At 42.5% G+C, this 26,781-nt stretch overlaps 1 protein-coding gene and 1 non-coding gene across 2 annotated transcripts in view; one reads left to right on the top strand and one right to left on the bottom strand.

Moving 5' to 3' along the window:
• The window catches only part of slc9a3.1 (solute carrier family 9 member A3, tandem duplicate 1), a 152,070-nt gene that overhangs the window by 14,016 nt on the left and 111,273 nt on the right, over positions 1–26,781 (top strand). The window lies entirely within an intron of this gene.
• Positions 19,912–20,109, bottom strand: LOC139264925 (U2 spliceosomal RNA). Its single transcript, XR_011593424.1, has one exon. It is a non-coding gene; the product is annotated as a U2 spliceosomal RNA (small nuclear RNA).

Here is a 26,781-nt window from a genome sequence, read left to right as displayed (position 1 = left end):
CAAGTGTTAGATTTGATGCAGTGTTGTGTTAATGGCAACACTGTCGTAGGTGCAATATTTTATATAATATATACAAGTTATAATGTTTCTTTGTAACATTGAAAAAAGTCCTGGTTTCACTGTTGAATCCATCACCTCTGCTCATGTCAAATTATATGATTGCGGGAACAAAAAAAAAATGCAGAACCTTGAGACAACAATAATGTTCCTGGGATAAATTCTCCACCTGTTGTGGTACTGAGTCATGCATGCCAACTCAATAGATCATTGGTCTCTTGAGTTAGCTCATCTCAGCCAGGATGTACAATTGGCTTCTGAACCGAAGGCTTGCGTGGGGGAAGAGAATAAAACGACGAGGCAGAATCCCTCTGATTGTTGTCTCGAGGCACTTACTTATAAGGTCATCTGCGTGTGTGGCAGTTGTGGTGCCAGTTTGATCAAATAACCTGTCCACACTTGCTGCCTGAGCTTATCCAGCAAGAATGGCCATTTTGGGTGCAGTGCTAATTGGTGCTTCTGAACTGTCTTCAGCTTATCTCGTATGAGCAGTTTAGATAATTTTATCCCAAACTTTAATTCCATTCAGTTAATGGATATGGTAATTGTGGCAATGTGCAGCAATTTGTGTTCACAAACCTAATGGGAGCACTGCAGTTGTCTTTGGTGAATCTGGGCAGGGAGTCAATCGGCAGGAGTTCCTATTTGACTGCTATCTAGTCATTCCCTGTTTGGAAGCCCCTCCGTGAGGACATTGGGGGAGGTCGAGAATAGTCTCTGATGTGATGTATTTAAGGATAAGGGGTAAGCCATTTAGGACCGAGATGCGGAGGAACTTCTTCACCCAGAGAGTGGTGAACCTGTGGAATTCTCTACCACAGAAAGTTGTTGAGGCCAATTCACTAAATATATTCAAAAAGGAGTTAGATGAGGTCCTTACTACTAGGGGGATCAAGGGGTATGGCAAGAAAGCAGGAATGGGGTACTGAAGTTGAATGTTCAGCCATGAACTCATTGAATGGCGGTGCAGGCTAGAAGGGTCGAATGGCCTACTCCTGCACCTATTTTCTATCTATGTTTCTATTTTATTATCAAATTACTCTGCCAATGTTGACTTGGTTGAAGTTCTGGAGGACTGATACCTGTGCAATTGTACTCAACAGGAAGTCAATTACTTCAAGGGAGAGAATCCTGATGGAAAAGAATGTTTGGATAATCTTATCTTATCTTTGTTACAAATGTATGAGTGTAAATGTTATAGCACCATTTGGATGAACTATCATTATTGTACAAAGGATGATACCAGAAATGAGTGGACATGCTCATCAGGAATGGCTGGGCTCATTTCTCAAAGTGAAGACTGAGGGGTGACCTAATCGAGGTCATTACAATTATGAAGGGGGTTTGATGAGGTAGGAGTAGATAAGATATTTCCACTTGTGGGGTGCACCAAAACTAGGGCTACAATTTTAAGATGGTCAACTATAAATCCAACAGGGAATTCTGGAGAAGCTTCTTCACTCAGTGGTAAGTATGAGTAACTCACTACTGCAAGAAGTAGTTGAGGCGAATAGCATAGATGCGTTAAGGGGGAGGGTAGATAAGCACTTGAAAGAGAAAGGAATAAAAGGTGCTCCTTGAAGGTAGGAGCACAGGTCGATAAGGTGATTAAGATAAGGTGCCAAAGCATATAATGTAAGAGCAGGGAGGTTATGCTAAAACTATAGAAAACATTAGTTGGGCCACAGCTAGAGTATTGCATACAGTTCTGGTCACCACATTACAAGATGTGGTTGCACTAGAGAGGGTACAGAGGAGATTTACCAAGAAGTTGCCATGATTGGAGAATATTAGCTATGAGAAAAGATTGGATAGGCTGGGGCTGTGTGCTTTGGAACAGAGGAAGCTGAGGAGAGACTTATTTGAGTTGTATAAAATTATGAGGGGCCTAAATAAAGTGGATAGGAAGCACCTATTTCCTTCAACAGAGAAGTTAATAACCAGGGGGCATAGATTTAAAGTAATTGGTAGGTGGATTAGAGGGGAGTTGAAAGAAACTTGTTTTACCCAGAGGGTGGTGGGGGTCTGGAATTCACTGCTTGAAGGGTGGTAGAGGTGGAAAAACTCATCACATTTAAAAAGTACTTGGATATGCTCTTGAAGTGCCATAAACTGCAAGGCTACAGACCAAAAGCTGGAAAGTGGGATTAGGCTGGTTAGTTCTTTTTCTACCAGCACAGACATGTTGTGGCAAATGGCCTCCTCCTGTGCCATAAATTTCTATGATATGCTGATGGGATGGAAGGAGGCTTGTGTGGAACACAAATGCTCCATTAATGAACAGTTGGGCTGAATGGCCTGATTCTGTACAGTAGATTCTATATAAATCCTCCCCCCCTCAAACTCTACCTTTTTTAATGCTTTCATAAAGTCAGTGATGTAAACCCATTTTGTGGGGGGGTGGCAGGGATGTGAAGAGCAACATGATGGATATTCTTTCTCCCACTGCCCTTTGGAATGTGTGCATCACGAGCAAGACTGGCATTTGTCCACCCTTCGTTGTCCTGAGAAGGTGGTGGGCCTTCTGTTTGATATGACTGAGTGGCTTGCTAGACCATTTCAGAGGGCAGTCCAAAGTCAACTGTGTTGGTGTGGGACAGGAGTCACATAAAGGCCAGACCAGGTAAGGACAGTCGATTTCCTTTCCCTAATTAGCTTCTTGGTCATTTTTATTGACAACATCTATTTGTTTCCAAATTTAAAAAAAAACTGAATTTAAATTCTCAAACTGCAATGGTGGAATTTGAACTTGTGTTCTCTGGATTATTAGTTCATCTCTCTGGTTTTGGGTAAATGGGCTGTGTCCCTATGGGGAGAGAGGCCTCATTCCATCTTGGAAAAATGTTTCCTGCAACAAAAAACCCCACAAACTGTGAAATACATACCAGGTCAAGTCAGTATCTGAAAAGAAAAAGACTTGCATTTATATAGTGCTTGTCATGACCATCCGACGTCTCAAAGCGCTTTACAGCCAATTAAGTACTTTATGGAGTGCAGTCACTGTTGTAATGTGGGAAAAGTGGCAGCCAACTTGCGCACAGCAAACTCCCAGAAACAACAATGTGATAATGACCAGATAATCTGCTTTCTATTATGCTGATTGAGGGATAAATATTGGCCAGGACACTGGGGTTAACTCCCCTGCTCTTCTTCGAAATAGTGCCATGGGATCTTTTTATGTCCACCTGAGGGCAGACGATGCCTCGATTTAACGTCTCATCTGAAAGACAGCACCTCTGACAATGCAGCACCCCCTCAGCACTGCACTGGAAATACAAATGTTGGAGGTTTAGGCATAACTTTTTTGTTTTGAACTGAAAATTAAAACTGAAGATAAATAAGCGTTCTAGTTGGTTGTGCATGGAGGGGGGAATTGAGAGAGAGTTCAGTTACAGTGCATTGATTGGTTGAATGACCTGCAAACTGCTTAATGGAAAACTGGTTTATGAGAGAATCGGTGGGAAAATGGCAATAAATAAATAAATAAAAAGTGCTGAAATGATAAAAAGGCAGAGGGAGGCCCACACAAAGAAAATGAGAGACAAAAGAACAGAGGAACAAAAACATTGGTTTCAAGTGCAGGAGACTGGTGGGATGGAACAACAACAACTTGTACTTATATAGCACCTTTTAATGCAGTGAAATGACCAAGACGCTTCACAGGAGTATTGTGATAAATTTGACACCGAATTTCTACTTATGGAGTTAACACATGTGACCAAAAGCTTGGTCAAAGAGGTATGTTTGAAGGAGCGTCTTGAAGGAGACAAGAGAGATAGAGGGGTTTCGGCAGGGAGTTCCAAAGCTTGGGGCCGAGGCAACAGAAGGCACAGCCACCAATGGTTGAGCGATTTATAATCCGGGATGCTCAAAAGGGCAGAATTAAAGGAGCACAGACATCTCGCGTGGGAATGGGTGGGGGCGGCTGGAGGAGGTTACAGATAGGGAGGGGCAAGGCCATGGAGGGATTTGAAAATGAGGATGAGAATTTTGAAATGGAGGTGTTGCTTAACCAGAAGCTAATGTAGGTCAGCAAGCACAGGGGTGATGGGTGAGCAGGACTTGGTGCAATGTATGACACAGGCAGCTGAGTTTTGGATCACCTCGAGGGTAGAATATGGGAGGCCAGCCAGGAGTGCATTGGAATAGTCAAGTCTGAAGGTAGCAAAGGCATGGAGGAGGGTTTCAACAGCGGATGAGCTGAGGCAAGGGTGGAGACGGGCGATGTTACGGAGGTGGAAATAGGTGGTCTTACTTATACTGCGTATGTGGTCGAAAGCTCATTTCAGGGTCAAATATGATACCAAGGTTGCGAACAGTCTGGTTCAGTCTCAGTTAGAAGTTATGGAGAGGGGCGGAGTTTGTGCGGGGACCGAAAACAATGGCTTTGGTATTCCCAATATTCAATTGGAGAAAATTTCTGCTCATCCAGAACTGGATGTTGGACAAGCTGTCTGACAATTTAGGGACCATGGCGGGGTCAAGAGAAATGGCAGTGAGGTAGAGCTGGATGTCATCAGTGTACATGTGGAAACTGACGCTGTGTTTGCAAATGCTGTCGCCAAGGGGCAACGTGTAGTTGAGAAATGGAAAGGGGCCAAGATTAGATAAATAAGAATGAAACCAGGCAAGTGCAGCCCACTCAGCTGGATGACGGTGGAGAGGCATTGGAGAAGGATAGAGTGGTCAACCCTGTCAAAGGCTGCAGACAAGTCATGAGGGACGAGGAGGGATAGTTTGCCTGAAGGTGAAGACTCGGGGGCCATTTTCCAGGTTATTTTCTGCCACTTGTGACATGATCCCACCCCCAAGTGCATCTTTTTTTTCCCTTTCACTCTTTCTCCTTTCAGGAGGGATCATTCTTTCAGGAGGGATCATTCATTCAGGAATCTCCTTCTTTCTTTCAATTGCCCTGCTCTTTGCTTGCCACCTTCCTATGTAACCGCAGCAGATTGCTCATTCACCTCTTCGCATACAGTTGCACGAGGTCCCAAATATCCCTATTGTGAGACAGCAATTCGTGTAATTCTTCCAAACCCTCTGCATTGGGAGACGACCACACACCATAAATGCCTTCACCAAATGTCTCCATTCCGTTGGCAAGTGTTACTCCTGGCTAACTTGTCACTTTCACTCCCAAGGGTTTTAGTTTGCATTGGGGACTCCCCACTTCAACTCTCCATCTTTGGCCTCTTGCACCATTCCAGTCAGTATCGGTGCAAGTTTCAGGAACAGTATATTTTTATTTTCGTGGTCAGTATTTTGTGGGAGTGGTGATTTATTTTTCCCCTCTCTTGCTGATGAATGTGTGCACCCTTTCTGTTGCGTTCCTTTGTTTAATATTTGTCACACCCACTTCCCATTTTAATGAATGATCCTTATATCATCTAACATTTCTATTAAGTAGTTTGCAAGTTCTTGTCTTCATATCTTCATGCTTTTCCCTTGGAGAACAGCAATGGAATGATTTACGGGCTGATCAGCAGTCTGGCCACAACGTGAACGTTCCTTCCATGACCGTAACCATCTTTATATCAGTCAACAGGGTGGTTAGTCCTATATGGCGTGAGGGTTCTTTGGGCTCCCACAGCCCATATGCTGTGGGTGGTGGGGCCATCCATATTTCCGAACTGGATAATAACACTGAACATGCCCTCGATTGGATACCATTCCAGGATTGAGACTGGGAGCTCTGGTCTCCACTCACTGAGACTGGAGCAGGATTCGAACACTACACCTTCTGACTGGGAGGTGGGACTGCTGCCACTGAGCAAGTCATTCAATCCATTAATTTGCACTCTCTCTAGCTGAAAGTTTTTTCTCGCCAGTCTCCCTTTATTCAATCCTGTTTGTTGGAGTGATGATTAAGACTTTTATTGGAACCATTAATCTGTCTTTTCTCTCCACAGTTAACTGTTTTTATAGAGCCTCCATCTGTGGTAATTTGCCAGTAGCTTGGTTTGGCATCTTGCCATGAGAAGCCCAGCTGACCCTAAAAAAAAAATCTCTCTACTGGATTGTCAACACTTAACGTGCCCTCTACTGGAGAAATCTCTGCACCGTGCTCCTAATGATGAACTATGTCTAAATGCCAATGTCTTGAAAATAAATTTTGAAATAAAGGATATTGAATGCATTTCCTGAAACCTTCCAAATACCTCAACAAGATATATTGTTAAAGGTGATCTTATGAAGTATGACTTTTATTTAAAACATTTTAAATTTTGAAAAGACTGAGCTAGTGATTGTTTACCATTGTTGGCTTAGTTCAGGTGGTAGCACTTTTGCCTTTTTGAGTCAGAATGTTGAAGGAGAAAGTAAGAATTGAAGAGGTGACTTGAGAACGTAACCTAGACTGACACTTGAGTGCAGTACTGAGGGAGTGGTGCACTGTCGGTGGTGCCATCTTTCGGATGAGACATCTGCCTGTTCAGGTGATCTTGATCCCGTGTAACTATTCAAAGAAGGGGAGGGCATTCTCTGGATGTCGTGATCAACATTTATCCCTCAACTAACATCATCATAATAGGTTAACTAGTCATTCATCTCATTTGTTGTTTGTGGGATTTTGTGTTCAAATTTGACTGCCACATTTACCTAATATAACAGAGACTACACATCAAAAGTAATTCATCACCTCTGAAGCACTTTGGAACAACTTAAGGAGATGAAAAAAAGAGAATATAAATGAAAGCTCATCTGTTCTTTCCCTTTATGAACTGATTGTAACACAACAAAACAGTGAGAATCGGGGATGGCTGGGAAGATTGTTTGTGAATACAAAGCTATACAGTTAGGACAACAACTTCTAGAATTTCTTCCATACACTTAAGATGACGGGTTACCAGTAGGAATGAAGAACTGGACAGTTTTGTTAAGGGAAAATCTTAAATGGATTGTATGCTTGCTGTATATCTATGTGATGGCCTGTATATCTAGGCGCTGAGCACCTTGAGTCTTGTCGCCGAGAGCATGCAGAAATCAAGCGCAGGCAGCGGAAAGAGCATGCAGCAAAAAGCGTGCGGCAAACCAGTCCCACCCACCCCTTCCCTCAATGACTATCTGCCCCACCTGTGACAGAGACTGTGGTTCTCATTTTTGGACTCTACAGCCACCTAAGAACTCATGTTACGAGTGGAAGCAAGTCTTCCTCGATTCCGAGGGACTGCCTATGATGAAGATGTGATGGTCTGCAGTTGCAATTGAAATTGAAAATTTAATGCTTGTGCAATCACTTTATTTTTATACAAAAATATTTGGCAGACAGCAATTGAATGTTTTGCGATGGCTGCAAATTCCAGTTGTCTTGTAGCCTGGACTGGAGATGCCCTGACCATCTAAATGGGGGCTGTCGTGGTGATTGTGTTTGAGAGGGAGTGTGATTGGACTCTCTGTATCTGGCTAATTGGCTGCAGTTCTTCCTGGCTCCTTGAATGAACTACCTGGATAAACCAAAAAAGCCTTTTATTCTACAGAATAAATTTTTTTTTTTTGCTTGGTTACATTTGAAAAATATTTTTGGGTGAACATAATAATTTAGATAAATTTGACCAAAAGCTTTTGCTGGCTAATGCTCAGAGCTGTTTATGGAACCTTTTTATCCTGACTGCTTGCTGAACCGGTTCAGGACCTAGTGGAACTCAATGAGTCAGAACTGATGACCCTGGTTAGACTTTTATGATGTCATTTTGAGGTAATTAATTGCTGCTGCTACTTGTAATGACTTGAGTTATTTTGCCCAGTAAGGTGGTGTCTCCTCATTACTGGAGAAAACGCCTTGTGGTTCATGGCTCATTACTTCCTGATTCTCTTAGCATTTTATTGTGTGTCTTTCTTTCTTATCACAAGAATGGATTTTTAAGCAGTCTGCTGCAAAGGTCCGTGTATTATTAAGTATTTTACGTATCTTCTAGTTCTGGAGGATAATTGGGTGCATATAGGATATGCAGGTAACATCAATCAATTTTTGAAATGAGTGAACCTTGTAAAAATGCTAGTTAGATTCCTTTTCGAGAAAGAAATGCTAACTACAAGCTAAAGAACCGATTTAAAAAAAAAAAATTAATTCTATTTTTCTTTTTGGTTCCTTCCCTTTCCCCTCTCCTTCCAGGAGTACCAGTTGTCCCTATTGCATTGCCCAGAAGCCATTTAATAATGGAGGGCTTTGTCAAGAATGGTGCAGGTTGTTTGACAACAGGGAGCATTACATCCAAGCCTGATCTTGGCCATACATACACCTCTGGCAGTGATTACTGGATACTGTTCTGGAATGGGAATTCCCCACCTCTCCCTCTTCCAAGCTTATGACTGCTCAGTCCAATTTTAACACTGCAACTGTGCTCTGCTAATTCAGCATTGACTTGGGGCTTCCTGTCTGTTGTAGCTCATCAGCGCCTTGTGTAAAATCTAAAACAAGCTGTTTTTCAACTTTTGTTGTTGGAAATTCTGACTGTTAAGTTTCCATATACATCTATTTCAGTATGCTTTTGATATTTGCTCCAGAACATAATCTAGGTTGACATTCCAGTGCAGTACTCTCAATACTCTCAGTACTGCACTGCCTGAGATGCTGGCTTTCAGATGAGACGTTAAACCGAGGTCCTGTCTGACCCCTCAGGCGAGCGTAAAAGACCCCATGGCACAAAAGCAAAATACTGCGGATGCTGGAAATCTGAAACAGAAAATGCTGGAAATACTCAGCAGGTCAGGCATCATCTGTGGAGAGAGAAACCGAGTTAACCTTTCAGGTTGATGACCTTCGAATATTTCCAGCATTTTCTATTATTAAAGATCCCACGGCACTATTTTGAAGAAGAACAGGCAAGTGTCTTGGCCAATATTTATTCCTCACAACATCGCTAAAAACAAATTATATATGGGTCATTAACTGATTGATTTGTTGTTTGTGGGACTTTGCTGTGCAAAATTGGCTGCTGTGCTTCCTACATTAGAACAGTGACTATATTTTGAGAAGAATTTGATTGGTTGTAAAGCACTTTGGGTCATCCTGAGGGTAGTGAAAGCTGCTAGATAAATACAAGATCTTTGTGGCATGAAAAACTTTCTGGTACGATTGTTTGGCATGCTGACAGGCTGCTGCTGGATTCATTTTATACTGTCATTTTGGAATGTACTTTATTTTGCACTTCAGAATATGACCTAGTTTCCTTTCTTGAAAGTAATTGTGTCATTTTTCTGGTTATCCTAAGGATGCTGATTTGTGCTGGGCTCCAGTTTTGGGCACTGATTTCCCCCTGACATTTTGCTTCAGTGAGCATTCTAGTGTGAATGTAGATAATGGGTATATTGGTTGCATCTGATCTGGATCTTCATCTAATCATTGCCAAAGCCCACAACTTTGCTCCTGGTTTCTCAACATCAAAAAATTTTAAATTCTCATCCTTGTGTTTAAAATCTCTTAATGGCCTTGCCTTTCCCCTATTTCTGTAACCTTCTCCAGTTCTACAACCCCCTCCTTCTGAACTGCCTATTCCTCTAACTCTAGTGTCTACTGCATCTCCTCTTTGCCCCATCTTTGGTAGCTGTATCCTCTGCCTACCTAGGCCCTATACTCTAAAGGTATCCACCTCCCTATCCTCCATTAAAATTCTCCTCCTTGAGACCTATTTCCTTGACATCATCATCATCATAGGCAGTCCCTCGAAATCAAGGAAGACTTGCTTCCACTCCAAAAACGAGTTTTCGAGTGACTGAACAGTCCAATACAGGAATTGCAGTCTCTGTCACAGGTGGGACAGACAGTCGTTGAAGAAAAGGATGGGTAGGGAGTCTGATTTGCCGCGCTCTCCTTCCGCTGCCTGCGCTTGTTTTCTGCATGTTGGCGACGAGACTCGAGGTGCTCAATGCCCTTCTGGATGCTCTTCCTCCACTTAGGGTGATCTTTGGCCAGGGACTCCCAGGTGTCGGTGGGAATGTTGCAATTTATCGAGGAGGCTTTTAGGGAGTTCTTGAAATGTTTCCTCTGCCCACCTGGAGCTTGCTTGCCGTGTAGGAGTTCCGAGTAGAGCGTTTGCATTGGGAGTCTTGTGTCGGGCATGAGTACAATGTAGCCCACCCAATGGAGCTGGTCAAGTGTGGTCAGTGCCTAAGCCTTTGATCACCAATCCTTAAAAACTCCTTCTTTTACACCCATTTCTTTTTGGATTGTGCATCCTGGTTTGCATTGGGATGCTCTTCTGCAATAAAGGTGCATGTAAGTTACATTTGCAGCCACACGACTGAAAAGAAAGTTCATGGTACAAAGAAAAGGATGTGATTTAAAGCTTTTAAAATGATGTGGTAGGTGGGAGTGGTGGGTAGAAATTCATTTCCGCCGGAAGCAGGTCTCACCTACCGATTTTCCTGTGTTTTCGCCGCTGCAGTAGCCTCTTGCACGAAACTCTTTGTCTTTTTTTTCCGAGCAGGCCGCAAGTCTTTCATAATTGCGGCGGAGATCATAAGATCGGTCATACAAGGGACGGAAGTGGGAGTGGTCGCAGCTGTCAGTCATCAGCATAGCGCTGATGACGTTCTCACGCTGGCGCGTCACCATGTCTCTCCCCTTCACTTAAAGGGGAGTGCTGCTGCGAGCTCTGCGATTATTTTCATTTGGTCCACTGGGCCACCAGGGAGGACTTCGGCCAGGCCAGTGGCCTGGCACCCAAGAGGGGCTGCCAGGCTGCTGGTTGGCAGCCCGGCCGAACCCGGGGGCATAAATGTCGGGCCAACCTGGGACTCGGCTGACAAGATGGCAGCCACGGCAGTGCGCCCTCCCCTTTAATGGTGGGCCACATCGCCATTTTGCACACCACCGACAGAAAAATCTGTTGGGGGCACCGAGCGGTGGCTGCAAGATTTTTTAGCGAATTTTGCTTGCGGAGCGGGAGATCGGCAGAGCGCGCTTTGATGACTCACTTGGGAGGGCTTGGCAGCAGCGGGGTGGAAGTGCAGACTGCTGGGAAAAACAAAGGAGAATTTCGCAACAAAAAATTGGCAGTCATTCGACACCTCTGTGTGGCTGCTGCTTTCCGGCTGTAACGGGCGGTAATGTCTAAGCTTGTAATGTTTGTAGCTCCACACTGTGGATGTGGATGTGGATGTATTGTGTACTGCAACTGCAGGATTAATAATAAACAGAACCAGGCAGATTCCGGAGGCTTCCGACAGAGCTGCCTGCCATGTAGGAAGCTGTGTGTGCTTGTGCTCTGTGAATATATCACATTTGGCGGCAAGATGGGATTTTTTCGAATGATTTAAAGCTTAAATTTTGTTGGTGAAGGATTCAGCCAGCCGACAGAGACTTTGGAAGTTTCTGTCTTTGGAAAAAGCTACAAAAATCCGAGGTAAAATACAGCACACGGTGTGAACAGCTAGAGATTAAAATGGCAGGTGTAATCGGACATTTGGGGGAATATAGACACGACCGGGAACATTTTAAAGCGTATGTGGATCGGCCAGAAATGTATTTCACTGCAAATAACATAATCGAAGTTCCAAACAGTGCAGTCCAGAACCGGGCTGTGTTGGAACGTAAGAGAGCGATCTTCTTATCGGAGGCAGGTCCGGCATTATATGACACTCTTGTAAATCTGCTTGTGCCTGACGAGCCAAAAGACACAACGCTTTGAGATTTTAATGAAGCTGGAGGAGCACTATAACCCCAAACCGTTAGAAATTGCTGAAAGCTATCGTTTCGGGATTCGGAATCAAAAGACTGATTAAATATCAGTGATTACATCGTAGCATTAAAAAAGCTATGAATGCACTGTAATTTTGGAAACTTTCAAAACCGAGCATTACGGGAGCGTTTTGTTTGTGGGGTGAAAAATGTTGCGATCAGAAGGAAGTTATTGACGATGGATGACTTGACTTTTGAGATTGCTTGTCAGACAGCGAGGTCGATGGGCATGGCCGAACAATATTCCTGAGAATTAAATAATAATTACGGTCGTCAGTCAACCGAGGTAAATCACCTGCAGGTTCAAAGTAAAAGACGGTGGGGGCACAAAGCCTCAGAAACTGGAAATTCTAACAGAGCGTCGAAGTCGCACTATAGGTGCCTGGGACAACACATTGCTCAAAGTTGTCCATACATGAAGGCAGAGTGTTTCTTCTGCAGAAAGACTGGGCATCTTACGAAGGCATGCCGACTGAAGGGTAAACCAGCTTTTAAAGCTATGAGTCCAGCGTTCAAAGCTATGAGTAGAAATCCCAAGAGACTACATAGCATGGAAGAACAACAACAGGACGAGGAGATGTTAGAGTTACACGTCATCAGGAGCACGAGGTTAACGGACAGCGATTTTGGAAAGCATCAGAATCCACATGGATATTGTGTAATTCAAGATACCAATGGAAATTGACACTGATACATCCATGTATGTAGTACTGGAATCGCTGCAGCTCGACAAAATGCGTGATTTCCAACTGGAAAAATCCAAGATAGAGCTGCGAGGCTACTCGGGAGAGAAAATTCCTGTGGTCGGTCGTATCACCGTACCGGTGAAATATAAAGATCAATTTCAGAACTTGCCTCTAATAGTAGTGAAGGGAGACAAGTCTGCCTTACTAGGAAGAGATTGGTTGAACTCACTGAAGCTGGATCGGAGTAAGATTATCTGTGTGGAAGCGAGATTTTCATCAATGGATGAGGTTATCAAGAAGTATCCGAAGGTGTTCTGCGAAACGGGCAGTCGGATTCAAGGCAAGTGTCAGGGTACAGAAGGATGCTAGATTGGTTTAATACAAGCCACGTTCCATACCATATGCACTCAAGGAGAAAGTTGAGCAAGAACTCAAAAGACTAGAGACTGAGAACATTATTTGTAAGATAGATCGATGTAATTGGGCTACATCCATTGTTGTACCTAAGTCCGATGGTAAGGTAAGATTGTGTGGTGATAAAGTAACCGTAAACCAGGTAATGTCACCAATACATTGCCGAATATAGAAGATTTGTTCACAACACTGATAGGTGGTCAGATCTTCTCAAAACTGGATCTTACGAATGCTTATTTACAACTTGAACTAGATGAGGAGTCCAAGTCATGTTTGACTATAAATACTTATCTAGGCCTATATCAATTTAATAGGCTACTGTTTGGAGTGTCTTCTGCCTCTGCCATATTCCAAGGGGTGATGAACCAGATTTTGAAAGGTTTTGAAGGGGTAGTATGTTATTTGGATGACATACTAATTTCAGCACCAAATAGGCAAATTCATCATAACATATTGAATGAAGTCCTCAAATGGCTAGAGAAGCAGAGAGTACGAGTGTCTGCTCGTAAGTGAGTTATTTAAAAACTCAGTGGAGTACTTCGGGTACAGAGTAGACAAAGATGGTTTACATCCAACCATGGAAAAATTGGATGCAATCAGAAATGCACCCACTCCCAGGAATGTCACTGAACTTCGTTCATTCTTGGGTCTTTTGAACTATTATGGGAAGTTCCTACCAAATTTGGCTACAGTATTACATCCACTGATGAACTATTGAAAAAACAGGTCCATTGGAAGTGGTCAAAAGAATGCGATACAGCGTTCAAGGAGTGAAAAGCAAATTGGTAGAGAGCACCATGTTAGTTCACTATGATATATCTAAGGAGATTAAGCTAGCATGTGATGCCTCTCTGTTTGGAGTTGGGGTAGTGATCTCTCATGTATCACGTAGTGGGGAGGAGAGACCAATTGCTTTTGCTTCAACGCACTCTCAGTGCCAGTGAGAGTAATTATGTGCAAATTGAAAGGGAAGCTTTGGCATTCATTTTTGGGATCAAGAAGTTTCACAAATACTTGTATGGTTGTAAGTTTACCATCGTTAAGGACCATAAGCCCCTAACAGCAATCCTTCATCCAAAGTCCCCAGTTCCAACATTAGCTGCAGCCCGAATGCAGAGATGGGCTTTGACTTTGTCAGCATATACATATGATATTGAATACAGATGATCACAGTAATGCTGATGCAATGTCTAGATTGTCTGCCCCATCACAAGTTACACCCGATAGGGAAGAAGTGTTTTATTTTTCATTCATTGATGAACTGCCATTCATAGCTGAAGAGATTGGTAGAGCAATCAAACTTAACCCAGTGATGCCAAAGGTGTATGAGTATATTGCAAATGGATGGCCAAACTAGGTAACAGACAAAGATACACATCCCTTCTTCATTCGTAGGAATGATTTATCAGTAGATAAAGATTGTATCATGTGGGGTGCAAGAGTGGTTATACCAAATAAATTCAGGTCCAAATTATTTGGAGACCTCCATGACCAGCACCTGGGAGTGTGCTTGACCAAGAGTTTTGCATGGTTATTTATGGTGGCCAGGCCTTAATAAAGATATAGAATACATCGTGAGTCAATGTACGACATGTCAATCGGTAAGCAAGCAACCACCAGCAGTACCATTACAGCCATGAAAATGGCCTCCCAGGGTGTGGCAAAGGCTACATATTGATTTTGCTGAGTTAGAAGGACAACAATTGTTCATTGTGATAGCCATTCGAAGTGGGTTGAGGTGTTTCCAATGTGGAAAATAACAAATAAAACATTGGACATTTTACGAAAATTATTTTCTTCATTTGGCCTCCCTGAAGAAATTGTTTCGGATAATAGACCACAATTTTGTTCAGAAGAATTTGCACAATTCACGAGCAAAAATGGTGTGAAACATACCAAGGTTCCACCATACCACCCTACTTCGAATGGTGCAGCAGAGAGCACTGTACAAATTGTAAAACGTGCTCTCATTTTAACAAAAAATGTTAAATCTAAACCCAAGGAGACGACAGTTGTCATTGGATCACAAATGGGCTAATTTTTTGATTCTATATCGAAATACTCCTCATACAACTATTGGTAGAACACCAGCAGAGTTGTTTCTCAAACGACAGCCACGAACCAGATTCTCATTGTTAAAACCCCAAATTTGGCACAGTGCGTAGAAGAGACGCAATTAAGACAAAGAGAATCATGATTGAGGTAGAGTAAAAGAGAGAAGTGTGAAATTAAACCAGGTGGTGAGAGTGAAGAACCATCACCATAAATGGTAAAAGTGGTGAAGATATGTGGTCTTCGCACATATTTGGTAAAGATGTTTGATAATGGACAGGTTAGGTTTGTTCATATTGATATTTTACTTACAGACATGAAAGGAGTTGAAGGTGGGAATGATTCAATTATTCATCAGATAGTTTTGGTACACCAGTAGCAAATCCTCAATCCAATGTACTGGAAACAAATCCAAGAGCGAATCGGAATGAAAGTCTGAGTCCGAGTTGGGAAAACAAAGAGCCTGAAGTTAGAGTGAATTCAAATGAAAATCAAGGAAATTCCGTGGAGGAAAACGGTCCTCAGGATGAGCCTCGAATGAGTATGAAATCGACATCAGGTTTGGAAGATTCTGTTCGAGAGCGAAGGTATCCTCTTCGAAACCGAAAACAAGTGGTAAAGTTAAATTTGTAAATATGGAAAAAAAATTAAGTCTATATCCTGTGTTATGTATAAACATGAAAGTTATGTATGATATAATAACTTCTTCATTAAGGAGGGAGAAGTGTAATGTCTGTAAGCTTGTAATGTTTGTAGCTCCACATTGTGGATGTGGACGTATTGTGTACTGCAACTGCAGGGTTAATAATAAACAGAACCAGGCAGATTCCGGAGGCTTCTGACCGAGCTGCCTGCCATGTTGGAAGCTGTGTGTGCTTGTGCTCTGTGAATATATCACACGGGTCTTATTAGGAGGCTGAAATTCGGCCCCGGGGAGTTTGTGATTGATCCCCAACATCTGGTACCACAGTTGGTGTACTTGATCCTTTTACAGGAGGTGTGACTTTGAGATCTTTTGGTAGTCTAGTACAAAGTATGTGATCATTGGTGATCTAGTGTGGATTGATGGAGTCTAATAAAACCAGTTCTTTAGCTATTCCTTTTGTCTTGAATTTATAAGCAATTTTGAAGCCTTCAAATCTGCAACCTACATTAACAATGATTTGGACATATTCAAAACTAGAAATAAAGCTACTGATGACCCGAGTGCTTAACTTGTGTGCATGATGGTTATTAGCAGTCATAAGTGCTGAAATTTTGCAGATTTTTTTTTTTAATGTGTTCACCATTTCATGTAGGAAATTGGAAGATACAACACCAGATTAAAATGTAATTGCAAGAGTTTTTATTTAAAATGTTAAATGTGCTTGCATTGCTGCATAATAAAGTGTGTGATTTCAAGTATTTGGAGATTGATTGACAGAGTTTCAAAAATTCCACAATCAAAAATATTGATTTTATCATCATCGTTCCGGAATAATATTCTTTAATACTGTCTTTTGTGTGCCAAAGAAGCTAAGTGTAATATCTTGTCTCCACGCAACACCCTCCCCATCCCCTCCCAAATTTCTCAAGTTGAGGAACAGATCCATGGGTACTGACCATTTCGTACATACCTCGTCAAAGTGTCCATTCTTAGGGTGATCCTAGACCTGAGATCTGAATGGCTGTTTGACCACAGAGAGTGTCACAGCTAAGTATGATCTTTTCCTTGCCTGATGTTGCACACACTGGCCCTTTCCAGTAATGGATTCTGGATTGGAATTGGGAGTGGGATTCCAGTTTTTTTTTCTTTCTTCACTCTAACTTACAGGTACTGAGAATTTCTCATGCCTTAGCTGCTGCCTTGAATTCATGAGCATAGACTGGGAATTAAATATGGCAACATTCCTGGTCTTGCTGGGTCCTGCATTTATAAACTCTGTCACCAGGAGAGTTTTTTTTTAATCTTGTTTCCTCAGCAATGTCTTGCAGCTCGGCTTCCTGACGTGTTTAATAATTTACTTTTAATAATATACCAGAGAGTGATTACGAAGCCCAGTATTCAAATAACAATAATGAAGCTCTAGGCCTGAGATTCAGATTTTTACATGCAAGCGATTGCTTCTATATGTGACTTGGCACACATTTTACTGCAATATGGCACAAGACTATCTGCTTCCCTTGTCAGTTATATAATTAAAATGATTCATTGTTCTCACTTCAATCAATGTTTGACTATTACATTCTTCATTTCAAAATCTAATCAATAAAAAATGTAACAATCAATAAAGACCAATATCCAAGCATCAGAAATAATTACATGTTAGGCCATTTGGCCCATCATTTCATCCATCAAAAATGACTCTATATGACCTTTCGTCTCCCCCTATTGCAGAGCCATTATTTGTTAAATAATTCCAGGATTTTATATCCAATACACTTTAATACACAGAATAGATTTTTATTTTATCACTGAAGATCTTAGTGGCAATTTGCTATTTTTCTTCCATCCCCTTCTAATCTGCATATTTAGTTTGAAATTATCTGGATTTTTTTCTTACAATCTCTACCTCAATAAGATCACCTCTCAAGGCTAGAAAGCCCAAGTTTATCCAATCTTTCCTCAAGACTCTGACCTCTGTCACCGGGGTTGTGGCTGTGTTCTGCTCTTAAATGTCTCCCTTGTGTTCTGATGACCAGTATCAGATACTGATCAGAGCACTGTAGAGTTTGAGCATGACTCTCTCTGACTTGTAGTGTTTAGTTCAGTATTCAATTAGCTTTGGTTTCTTTTGCAACTTGGTACTAGTTGGATATGTTGAGGGTTGTGTATACTAAGACTCTGATGCCTCTGATCTTCCACCCTCTATAATCTCAGTTCATCCAAAACTCTGCTGCCAGTGGAAGAACATCAGTGTTCTTGATCAGGTGGGCAGAGGAAACGTTTCAAGGACACCCTCAAAGCCGCCTTGATCAAGTGCAACACCCCCACCAACACCCGAGACCCTGGCCAAAGTGGAAGAAGAGTATCCGGGAGGGTGCTGAGCACATCGAGTCTCATCGCCGAGAGCATATAGAAAACAAGCGCAGGCAGTGGAAGGAGCGTGCGGCAAACCAGTCTCCCCAATCACCCTTTCCTCCAACGTCTGTCTGTCCCACCTATGACAGAAACTGTAATTTCTGTATTGGACTATTCAATCACCTGAGAACTCACTTTTGGAGTGGAAGCAAACCTTCCTTGATTTTGAGGGACTGCCTATGATGATGATCAACTCTCACTAAGACCCGTTCACCCACCACATGTTGTGCTCGCAGATCTACTTCGGTTCCCGGTCCAGCAATGACTAATTTTTAAAATGATCATCCCGGTGTTCAAATCTCTCCATGGCCTCATCCCTCCCTATCTCTGTTACCTCCTCCAACCCTCTGAGAACTCTGCATTCCTCCAATTCTATCCTCTTGTGCATCCATGATTTATTTTGCCCCACCATTGGCTGCCTAGGCTCAAACCTTTGGAATTGCCTCTCTGCCTCTCTCGCTTCTATTTTCAAACAAACAAAGGCTCCAATTTAAGCTAAAAGCAGTAGTGATTCATAGAATATCTTGGGGATGGATATCAAGACACTCCTTAAAACTTACCTCTTTGACCAAGCTTTTGGTCATCCGACCCAATATCTCCTTGTGGCTTGGTGTCCAATTTTGCCCAAACTCTGATCCCTGGGGCACCCCTCTCAGTACTTCCATTCGGCCAATATCACCCTTCTGTAACTCCTCTAGCCAAACAACTTTCATTTATATGACGCCTTTAACATAGTAAAATGTCCGAAGGCGCCTCACAGGGAGTGTCATCAAACAAAAATATGATGCCAAGCCACAATGAGTTGGGCCAGGTGACCAAATGCTTGGTCAAAGAGGTAGGTTTAAGGAGCGTCTTGATCTCCATCCCCAAGATATTCCACGAATCACTATTGCTTTGAGCTTAAATTAGAGCCTTTAAACTATTGTTAAATGACTTTTGGAAGTCGAGGCACACCATGTCGTTGGATACATAATGTAGAGTTTTCCACAGTGCACTTGGAATGTTACATAAGCAATAGGAACAGGTCACCTGGCCCCTCGAGACTGCTCTGCCATTTAATAAGATCATTGCTGATCTGATCTTGGACTCGGCTCCATTCCCCTACATGCTCCCCATAATCCTTTATTCCCTTATCGCTCAAAAATCTGTCCATCTCTACCTTAAATATATTCAATGACCCAGCCTCCACAGCTCTCTGGGGCAGAGAATTCCACAGATTTACAATCCTCAGAAGAAATTCTTCCTCATCTCAGTTTTAAATGGGTGGCCCCTTATTCTGAGACATTGTCCCCTAGTTTTAGTTTCCCCTTTGAGTGGAAATATCCTCTCTCTCTATTCACCTTGTCGAGCCCCCTCATTATCTTATAAGTTTCGATAAGATCACCTCTCATTCTTCTGAACTCCAATGAGTATAGGCTGAACCTACCTTCATAAGTCAACCCCCTCATGTCCGGAATCAACCTAGTGAACCTTCTCTGGACAGCCTCCAATGCAATTACTTCCTCAGATATTCTGCTCTTAGAGGGTATGGAACTATTTCTGATTCAGGCTACAGGAAATTTTCTTCATGCACTTGCAGATACAATGGGAGCACTTGTGCCTCTGGGTCAGAAGATTGAGAGCACAAACCCCACTGTAATACTTGGAGCCCAACACTTCATGAGGTGGTTGTCACATGTTTTGGAGGTGCTGTTAAAGGCACCTTTTTAAAAAAAATAAAAATAAATTGTTCCTGCGATTTGGGTAACTCTAATTGCCCTTGAGAAGGTGGTGGTGAGCTGCCTTCTTGCACCGCTGCAGTCTGTATTTTTTTTTAAATTCGTAGCCAATCTTTCCAATTCTTTGTCAAATCACAAACGCCAGAGGTCACCTTGCACACATCAAGGATCACTCTGCGCCAATGCTCTTAGCCAAAAGGCCGAGAACCACTGCACCGTTCCTGGAAGTACTGCAATACTAGGTTCGTGCCATGGAGGTGGATGGGTCAGGCCCCCCACACACCTCCGTGGAGGTGGATGAGTCAAGCCACCCCACCCACCTCCTGTTTCCAAAAAAGCAAGCATATACCTTCCTGATCCAGGGAGAACCACCTTGGGGTTATGGTGGCTACTCCCCTGTCAGGTCAGTTATGCATGATCTTAGCCAAAAGGCCGAGAAGCGATGTATGGTGAAGGTGTTCCCATAGTGCCGTTAAGGAGTGAATTCCAGGATTTTGACCCCGTGACTAAGAAGGAATGACGATACATTTCCAAGTCAGGCCGGTGTGTGACTTAGAGGGGAAATTGAAGGTGCTGCCCTTGCCCTTCTAGGTGGTAGAGGTTGCGGGTTTGGAATTGGTGCCATGTATCGTGTAGATGCACCAACGTCTGTGTTCTCACTCAGGCCAACATCCCCAGCATCGAAGCACTGACCACGCTCGACCTGCTCCGTTGGGCAGGCCACATCGTCCACAAACCCGACACGAGACTCCCGAAGCAAGTGTTCTACTCGGAACTCCTACACAACAAGCGAGCCCCAGGTGGGCGGAGGAAACATTTCAAGGACACCCTCAAAGCCTTGAAATCCCTGGCCCAAGACCGCCCAAAATGGAGGAAGAGCATCCTGGAAGGCGCTGAGCACCTCGAGTCTCGTCGCTGAGAGCATGCAGAAATCAAACGCAGGCAGCGGAAGGAGCGTGCGGCAAAACAGGCTCCCCACCTACCCTTTCTTTCAACCACTGTCTGTCCCACCTGTGACAGAGACACTAATTCCTGCATTGGACTGCACAGCTCCCTGGGAACTCACTTTTAGAGTGGAAGCAAGTCTTCCTCGATCTCGAGGGGGTGCCTATGATGATGAGATAGTGGAGGGAATGAATGTTTAGGCAAGTGGATGAAGTGCCAGGCAATTGGACTGCTTTGTCTTGGATGGTGGTGTGCACATCTTCCTATGCTAAAGATGTTATAAAAGTTGTATATACGACAGTGAGAGTTATTCCCTGCACTAGGCCAGGGATACTGAGGTAATTGTAGCACCCCACCTTCTATATCCTCATTAGTGTTTTGTCATTCTTTCACAAGTTGTTGATTTAACTTGATAATTTTAGTGTGCTTACTGCACTGCAAGCATATTGTGTGTAACCTGCTCTTAAACGATTGTTCTTTTGACTCCAAACAAACAAGTTGTGCAATTAGGGTTTATAATTGTACCAAGTTTATTAGATGATATCATATGTGATTAAATGTTAGTCTGTGTCTGAAGAGCGAAAGTTAGTCTTGAAGCTTGCCAGATAACTTACTGTGGCTTTATTGCGAAACTGGTGTCTGACATTTGTTATCGAGCCTATTGTATGGAGTCGCGTGTTGAGATTCAGCATTTAGTTTTGAAATACAAGATAAGATTAGGAGATCAAGTGATTTAAAAAAAAAAACTTCAGATTAGATCATACAGTCGATATGAAAGCTATATGGTTACGATAAGGATTAGAGATCTTGATTTTGAATGCGATCCGCAGGTGGACCTCATTATCACTGGGTCTCAGTGCAGGGATCCAAAATCACATACACATGGTATCAACACTGGGTGGGGTTGATGAAATAGTGAAATGATTTTACTTAAATTGATGGTGCTTGGAATATCATTGGTTTAAATGGAGTTATCTTTTTTATTTTTTATTGGGTTTTAGAGTACACTTGATTGTTTATATTCATGGTGCTTTAATATATTGTGTGGCAAAGAAAATAAATGAACAATGTTTGTAAAAATAGTTTTGTTTTGGTCTAAATGAAGTTTTTCTTTTAGTCTTTAAAGTTTACCACTACAGAACATTAAGCCATTTTATAATTGCTTTTTAGATAGAGCTGGTTTGCTTAAATACAATTACAATGCTATAGGGTCGTTGATATATAGGGTTATTGATCTATATTGCAACTATTTACAGGACTATTTCCTTGCACATAGTCCTAACTGCTATGTGGTTTAGAGGTTACTGTATTTGGGTTCTTGGTGACTCGAGCTGTATTTCTTGTTAGGATGGCGAGCACAGTTTAATTTTATTCACTTGGAGGTGTTGGATGATTGCTTGTCCGATATCCAGTACTGGATGAGCAGCTATTTTTTTCAACTAAATATTGGGTAGACCAATGGCATTGACTTTGGTCCACAGCACCAATTCTGTTCCCAAGCAACTGACTCCATCCCTCTCGCTGGCAACTATCTGTGAGGGTGAACCAGACTGTTCGCAAACTTGGTGTCATATTTGACCCCGAGATGAGCTTCCGTCCCCATATTCTAGCCTTCACTAAGAAGACCTATTTCCACCTCTAACATCATTTGACTCCGCTCCTCCCTCAGCTCATCTGCTGCTGAAACCCTTATCCATGCCTTTGTTACAGAAAAACTTGGATTTATAGTTATCTCTAAACTAAACTATTCCAATGCACTCTTGGCCGGCTTGCCATGTTCTACTCTCTGTAAACTTGAGGTCATTCAAAAGTCTGCTGCCCGTGTCCTAACTCGCACCAAGTCCTGTTCACCCATCACCCCTGTGCTCACTGACCTACGTTGGCTCCCGGTAAAGCAACGCCTCGATTTTCTAATCCCTCCAAGGCCTCACCCCTCTCTATCTCTGTAATATCCTCCATCCCGACATCCTTCCAAGATCTCTGCGTTCCTCCAATTCTGGTCTCTTAAACATCACCGACTTTAATCGCTCCACCATTGGCGGCCGCACCCTCAACTGCCAAGGCTCTAAGCTCTGGAATTCCCTCCCTAATGCTCTCCACCTCTCTCCCTCTCTCTTTCCTCCTTTTAAGATGCTCCTTAAAACCGACCTCTTTGACCAAGCTTTTGGTCACCTGCACCTGATATCACCTTGTAATATCGGTGTCAAATTCTGTTTTGATAATGCTTCTGTAAAGCGCCTTGGGGTGTTTTACTACTATATAAATTCTTGATGATGATCCTCCTCCTCTTCCTTTCAAATTTCAAATCCTTATGTTTGTTTTCAAATCCCTCCATGGCCTCTCTCTTCCCTAGCTCTGTAACCTCTTCCAGCCCTACAAGCCTTCAAGATCTCTACGCTCCTCCAATTCTGGCATCATTGCTGGCTGTGCTTTCAGCTGCCTTGGCCTTAAGCTCTGGAATTCCCTCCCTAAACCTCTTCGCTCGCTACACCTCTGTCCTCCTTTAAGATGATCCTTAAAACCTGCTCAACAACAACAACAACTTGCATTTATATATCGCCTTTAACGTAGCAAAATGTCCCAAGGCACTTTATTAGAGCGTTAATCAATCGAATTTTGACACCAAGCCACTGAAATATCAAGACAGATGACCAAAAGCTTGGTCAAAGAGGTAGGTTTGAAGGAGCATCTTAAAGGAGGGTAGAAGAGGCTATATGGAGGGAGGAAATTCCAGAACAAAAGCTTGCATTTATATAGTGCCTTTAATGTATCAAAATATCCCAAGATGCTTCACAGCAATATTGTCCAAAAAAAATTGACACTAACCCACATAAGGAAATATTAGGACAGTTGACCAATAGCTTTTTCAGAATGGTAGGTTTTAAGGAGGGCCTTAAAGTAGTGGAGAGAGAGAGAGAGGTGAGGTTTAGGGAGGGCATTCCAGAACATAGAGCCTAGTCATCTGAAGGCATGGCTGCTAATGGGGATGTGAAGGAAATCATGAATGCACAAGAGGTCAGAATTAGAGGAACGCAGAGTTCTCAGTGTTGTCGGACTTGAGGAGGTTCGAGATGTGGAGGGATGAGGCCATTTAAAATATATAAACACAAGGAAGAGAATTTTATATTGGAGCTGGTGCTGGACCGGGAGCCAATGTAGGTCAGCGTGCACAGGGGTGATGGTGAACAGTACTTGGTGCGAGTTAGGATATGGCCAGCAGAGCTGAAGTTTAGAGGTTTAAAGAGAGGTGGCCAGCCATCGGAGTATTAGTTTAAAAGTTGTACCTATGCTCCTCTTCAGTTGCATAACACATGTTCTATTTTGGCTGCCAGGTTTAAATACTTCATTTATAGACAAACTCAATGTCCTTGCTTTCAAATGCAATTTTTATGACCCGGTTTAAAATCGATTTGATTTTGCAATATTCTATAGTGCTTTAAATCACTTGACTTTTACACTGTGTAGACATTTTTGAAACAGCTGGAAGTAGGCAATAAAAACAGACAATGCTGCAAATACACTGATGAGTCGGCATCTGTACAAAGATAAGATCAGTTATGATTATCTGGGTGTACCTTTTAAGATATATATTTTAGTGGCGCACACTGCACAACATTGTGTCAGCTGCACCACAAAAGCTGGCTCTTTTTAAAAAAATCTTGCTCTCCCTCAGTATGTATCCAAGCTCCTTGAACATACACTCATTCTAGACACGCTGGTCGACATGTTCTTCATCTTTTCTACATTTTCCATTGTTGAAATGAAGGCTCATATTATTCATTGCTTTCCCAGAACCTCAAACTATGCAATACCTTGGGCTAGACTTTCCATTGGGATCGCCCAGTTACCTCCCATTTAACGACTGAGATTGAGTTTAACGCCCATATTTGAGTAAAAATGGAAACTATCGCCCAATTATCGGCGGCGTAACTTTCAGCATACAGTTAACGTCGGGAATTAGCTGAACCACCTACCCATACTTTAAAAAAAAATCTGACGTCATCACTTGTGCATATAATGGAAAGTAACGCCCAGATTATCGGCAAGCATTACTTTCATCATCTCGCCCATCTACTGCCCAAATGATCGCTCGCCCAAAAAGATGCTCAAGTAAAGCAATGAGAATCTTGGACCAGTTTCTCGTGTTTATTTAAAAAAAAATTTTTAAATTACAAAAGGAGTGAGTGTTTCAATGTTGCTGAACATTGAAATCATTGACATCTACGTTCCCCAGTCACATTAGTTACTGATCTTAGCTGTATCTGAGTGGATAATGGTTGAGTGCCTATACTTCAACAAATGATCCTACACTATGGGTGTTTACTGATCATTTGACCGGGGAGAGAATTTCGGATCTTAATCCTGTCTAGATGCACACTTTCTATCCGGGATAACTACATAAAGATCTGGCATATGAACACTTGCTATTTTAGTATCCCTCTTTCCATAGTCCATGGGTAATTGGGTGATTTTTATATTCCATTAGCTGCTGCCCAGACTTGATGAACTAATTCTGCAGAAACCAAGGATTGAACATTGGGAGTGTTTCAGTTACTGTGGTGCCATATTGCATCACATTGTGCAGTTACCTGCCAAGACATTGAGGTAGTTAGATTCTGCAAATTGGATGGGTGTGTGGGTGGGTTGGGGAGGTGAGTTGCGAATTGGGCAAGATTGTTTCCTCTGGCATAAATTGCTCCGGATGAGGATAAAAGCCTTACTCACCTCTGATGGTGACGATCAGTGTTCAGAGCATCGATGCATTCACCTGCCGTGATGTGTGCAGATATTTCTTCTCCAAACTTTTATCCTATAATTGCATCACAGCTAGTTCATCTACTCTCTCTAAACTGTAACTTTCCTGGCTTGAGCAATCTGGGGAGTCCAGAACAAGGGGTCATAAACTTAAAATTAGACCTAGGCCATTCCGGGGTGATGTCAGAAAACACTTCTTCACACACAGGGTAGTGAAATCTGGAAAACTCTTTCCCAAAAAGCTGCTGTGACCTACGTCAATTGAAAATTTCAAACTGAAATTTAGAATTTTGTTATGCAAGGGTTACAGAACCAAGGTGGGTTGATAGAGTTGAGATACATATCTGTCGTTCAATTGGATCATGGCTGAACAGACTCAAGAGGTTGAATGGCTTATTCTTGTTCCTATGTTCTAAATGGTTCTGTACTGAGGAGCAGGCAAATAATAAGAACATAACATATTGATCCTGAAATTCCGGTTGGAGGCTTCTTTCGGATAAACTCTACCGACCGGAGGTTTATTATGAAAGTACCTGGTGGCCCTGGAGGAGCGTGGGATTCCGCTGGGGAGGCCTTCTCTTCCCGTGCTTTTGAAGCGCTCTCCCGTCCTCCAGGTTTGGACGCAGAAGGTGCAGTCACATGTGACTGCTCAACCAATCAGGTATAGTATTCCACAGCTTTCTCATTAATAGCAATGAGAACTCCGTATCTACGAGTGAGTTCACAGTTATTAATGAGAAAAAAAAACACACTAAACACCATAATAAAAAAATAGAAAACACACCTTTAATTGAAATTAAAGTTAATAAATGTCTTGTAAATCTAAATTTTTTTTTCTAAAAAAGGTTTTCTAATTATGGTTTAAAATAAACTTACCATGGTGGTCAGGGTTTTTAAACAATAAAATGTGTTTAAAATTTCTTTTTAACTTTTACGCCTGTAACAGTAGGCTAGGTGCAAGAGTTTTCAGGACATTTGCTGGGCAAGATATGGGTAACTCCCGCAATCTTGCCCTTGTAAGTGTCCTAGCTCCTGAGATGCGGAGGATCTGTCAAGCTGGAGCTTGACGGATCGGAAAAGCCAGTTTTCAGCGCATGCGTATTGTGTGCTGAAAGCCGGCTTTTGCAATGATTCCCGGGTCCATATACACTCCGTATGGACCTGGGGAGGCCAGAATTTCTGGGCCAATAAATAGGAGCAGGAGTAGGCCATTTGGCCCCTCGAGCCTGCTCTGCCATTCAATAAGATCATGGCTGATCTGATCTTGACCTCAACTCCACTTCCTTGCCCTCTCCCTATAACCCCATAATAAAACGATATAAATTATAATCAACTGTAAGAAAACTTGTGGATATCTTGAATTGTATACATCGTTTCTAAAAGTGAAGCCATTTTGCTCCAAGCTCCTGTTGCGGT

The sequence above is a fragment of the Pristiophorus japonicus genome, chromosome 5 (genome assembly GCF_044704955.1).
Source record: "Pristiophorus japonicus isolate sPriJap1 chromosome 5, sPriJap1.hap1, whole genome shotgun sequence".
Classification (NCBI taxonomy): Eukaryota; Metazoa; Chordata; class Chondrichthyes; family Pristiophoridae; genus Pristiophorus; species Pristiophorus japonicus.
This window is presented reverse-complemented; position numbering and strand designations above follow the sequence as displayed.